This window comes from Pseudoliparis swirei, chromosome 15 (genome assembly GCF_029220125.1).
Source record: "Pseudoliparis swirei isolate HS2019 ecotype Mariana Trench chromosome 15, NWPU_hadal_v1, whole genome shotgun sequence".
Classification (NCBI taxonomy): domain Eukaryota; kingdom Metazoa; phylum Chordata; class Actinopteri; order Perciformes; family Liparidae; genus Pseudoliparis; species Pseudoliparis swirei.
The window spans coordinates 23,280,817-23,285,277 of NC_079402.1; positions in this window are offsets into that span (position 1 = coordinate 23,280,817).

Below are 4,461 nucleotides of genomic sequence, written 5' to 3' on the forward strand. Positions count from 1 at the left end.
TTGCGCAGCGCCCCCTGGCGACCGGAGGATGAACAGAGAGACACGAAACCGTTTGATAAACTTTCCCAAATGTAAGTTATACGAGTAAAATACAATATATATATTAGGAATTTTCATTAGAGTTAACATTATTAATTATAATTTGTAAAACTATAGTGACGGTGTATTGTGGCTTTTCTGTGTTGAGTAGTTCAAGCAATCTAAAGCCCATTGGTAAGAAAGTAATTAGTTTAATTAATTAAACCTTCAGGTGTTGAGGCAAGAAGTTATTTTAAAAAACTCATAATAAAAGTAAAAAATAACATTTTATAAAAGGACTTACGTCCTCGTGACGTCACCGCTCAGTCATGTTTGTTTGTTTGTTTGTTTATTTATTGGATCCCCATTAGCTGACGCCTTAGCGACCGCTAATCTTCCTGGGGTCCACAGAAAGAACAAAATACAATACATACAAAAACATACAAAACATATCGTGAAACCAACAGTTAAAAATAGTACAACAAAGTAAAAAAATAGTGCAGTCAGATGCTCAGTACAGTTGAAGGATAAGATATATGTTATGTTATGCAAATCAACTTAAGTCATACAAAGAAAAAGAAAAAGAAAATCAGATGACTAAAAAGCAAGAGAATACGTCAAGTGGTGAATGTTCTTAGGTGCGCCTTTAATTGTTTTTTGAATGATAAATTGTTACTCATGTGAGTTAAACGAGGAGGCAGTAGGTTCCAAGCGGTCGTTCTCCCACTCCTCTCCCAGAAGCTTCCGTAAGGTTCTCCTAAATATATTTACATATTCAGCAAAGACGATATTTAAACGTGGTTTAAGTGCAGCTAACTTATACAACCGCCCCCCCCCCCTAACAATGGCCACGAGCAGCTCAGCAACCATGAAGCGAGCCGCCACTGCAGCTCACTGACATGTGAAGGGAAAAGACTTTCCCCTGGGCAGATGGTAAACAATCACACCCTCATTGTCTTTGCCAACAACAACAACAACAAAGACAAAAACAACAACAACAACATGAACACACGTCTCGTGAGGTCTCAACCATCCTCCCTCCACTCCTTCTTTCAGATACTTCAGCTGAGTTATGGCACTCCAGTTAAAAAGCTCGGTGACATTAATCTTGCATTCCACTCTTTGTTTTCAAGTTTTAAGGTTTTATTTGCCATTTGTACAAAATATACAAGAAACCACGACAGAAGGTGTTAATATGTTCAGTTTGAGATGGTTTTAAATTACAGATCAGATAGTAATGTATAAATGATGACATGATGACTGTGATGTGGACACTTCTCCAGAGGAATGATGGCGCTGGAGCCCGCTGCTCCAGGATGGAGACCGGAGCCAAACCCCCCGAGAGCCTCCCCCCTAGAGCCTCCACCCGAGAGCCTCCGCCCAAGAGCCTCCCCCCTAGAGCCTCCACCCGAGAGCCTCCACCCGAGAGCCTCCACCCCGAGAGTCTCCAACCCTAGAGCCTCCACCCGAGAGCCTCCACCTGAGAGCCTCCACCCCTAGAGCCTCCACCCGAGAGCCTCCACCCGAGAGCCTCCACCCGAGAGCCTCCACCCGAGAGCCTCCACCCGAGAGCCTCCACCTGAGAGCCTCCACCCCTAGAGCCTCCACCCGAGAGCCTCCACCCGAGAGCCTCCACCCCGAGAGCCTCCACCCCTAGAGCCTCCACCCGAGAGCCTCCACCTGAGAGCCTCCACCCGAGAGCCTCCACCCGAGAGCCTCCACCCGAGAGCCTCCACCCGAGAGCCTCCACCCGAGAGCCTCCACCCGAGAGCCTCCACCCGAGAGCCTCCACCTGAGAGCCTCCACCCCGAGAGCCTCCACCCCTAGAGCCTCCACCCCTAGAGCCTCCAGCCGAGAGCCTCCACCCGAGAGCCTCCACCCGAGAGCCTCCACCCCGAGAGCCTCCACCCCTAGAGCCTCCACCCGAGAGCCTCCACCCCGAGAGCCTCCACCCCTAGAGCCTCCACCCGAGAGCCTCCACCCGAGAGCCTCCACCCGAGAGCCTGAGAGCCTCCACCTGAGAGCCTCCACCCGAGAGCCTCCACCCGAGAGCCTCCACCTGAGAGCCTCCACCCCGAGAGCCTCCACCCCTAGAGCCTCCACCCCTAGAGCCTCCACCCGAGAGCCTCCACCCCTAGAGCCTCCACCTGAGAGCCTCCACCCGAGAGCCTCCACCCCTAGAGCCTCCACCCGAGAGCCTCCACCCCGAGAGCCTCCACCCGAGAGCCCGTGTGTGTGTGTCACGCCTCCTCCCTCGTTACGTCATCAATCAATTAGAAATATCTTAAGAAATGTCTCATCTCTTTCAAAATGTTATTTATCCATTTTATGTCTTTAAAAATATATATATTACTTAATCTTTTCACGTCTGTTTTTTAAATATGTAATTTAAATAAATATATATATATATCTAAATGCTGCGAAGAAAATCGACAAAATGTTTGTGACGAAAAACCCAACAGAATTTATCAATTTTTAAAGCTGCATAAGTTATATTCAAGTTATACCAGAATAAACATAAACAAATTAGATTAAATATAGAAATAAATATAAAAATAATAATTAGTCAATAAAGTTTGTGGATAGTATATAGTTTATTTTTTAGAAATTAATCCTGAGTTAAATTTGTATTAAATATATAAATAAATATAAACAGAATAATATAATATAATAAAATGTATATCTAGGATATAGTTTATTTTTAAAACGTATTTATATATGTATTTCCTTGTTTATTTTTTGGGGGATATGTGTATACAGGACTGTCTCAGAAAATTAGAATATTGTGATAAAGTTCTTTATTTTCTGTAATGCAATTAAAAAAACAAAAATGTCATGCATTCTGGATTCATTACAAATCAACTGAAATATTGCAAGCCTTTTATTCTTTTAATATTGCTGATTATGGCTTACAGCTTAAGAAAACTCTAAAATCCTATCTCATAACATTTTAATATTTCCTCAGACCAAGTAAAAAAAAAGATTTATAACAGCTGAGTGTTTGTCAAGGCTCAGGAAACCCTTGCAGGTGTTTCGAGTTAATTAGACAATTCAAGTGATTTGTTTAATACCCTACTAGTATACTTTTTCATGATATTCTAATATTTAGAGATAGGATATTTGAGTTTTCTTAAGCTGTAAGCCATAATCAGCAATAAATCAGAATAAAAGGCTTGCAATATTTCAGTTGATTTGTAATGAATCCAGAATGCATGACATTTTTGTTTTTTTAATTGCATTACAGAAAATAAAGAACTTCATCACAATATTCTAATTTTCTGAGACAGTCCTGTATATATATATATTATATAAGTCGTATTAAAGTTGTAAACAGTCGTCCCGTCTTCGTCTCTTCGGCCTCGTTGGTTTGAATCTGTGCAGACGACATGTGTTCTGGAAGACAGGAGAAACCGCCGCGGCTCCTTCTCTGAGTGCCGCCGTGTCGCGTCTCCAGGGGAAGGAGGCGGCGGGAGGACGAGCTGCTGGAGGACGAGCTGCTGGAGGACCAGCTGCTGGAGGACCAGCTGCTGGAGGACCAGCTGCTGGAGGACCAGCTGCTGCGGCTCGCTCCAAACAGGAGGCCCGTCGGAGCGCCGCTGCTCCGGCAGGTACGGGAACGTCCTCTGTGGAGAGGGAACGCCGCGCTTCCTCATTCCCAGGCGTCTCTTTCCGGTTTGACGGCATTCTGAAGGGGCGACCAGAGTTCTGTGTGTGTTGGTGGAAGTGACTTGATGTTAAAGCTTCAATGAAGCGTCCGTGTTTCTACAGAGCTTCAAGATCCGAGATCTCAGGGACAGGAAGTCAGACCCATACAGGACGTGTGGCTTTTTATCCTCTTAATCGTGTCTTCTTATACCCTGCTATGCATATTATCTGATGTACATGTGTGTGTCAAGCGGCGGTGTAGCGTGACGTGTGTGACACGTGGAACCAGACGTGGAACCGGTCCTGCGGGCCGTTGGCGGCGCGGCTCTGGACCGTCTTTCCGGTTCCACGGCCTCCGCCCGGTGACTCAGGAGGAAACGTGGATGTGTTTTTTTAACCTTTTTAAAAACCTAGTCACTACTTTTTTATTAAAACAATATATATATGAAACTATTGTGTCATTTATGTTTTATTGCCTGTGAATAAATGCCCTCATTTGGAGAGTTTCCCCTTTTTTTAATGCGCGTTTTTACGCATTTGGAGAGCTTTTACGCGCCAGGGAAGCGGCTTGGTTCGCCTCCGTGTCGCTTTGGGTTCAGGGGAAACCGCGACGTTTTAATCTGAAGGAGGTTTATTTTGGGGGGCGGGGCTTGCGCGCGACGCACCTGTTGTTATTTTGAAAGCCGCACGAGAGCAAAGAGCCAGGAGACCCGGAGCTGGACCTCTGCGTGGAGTCAGAGACCTTTGAGTTAGCGTGTTTACAGCAGCAACAACAACAACAACAACAACAACAACAAC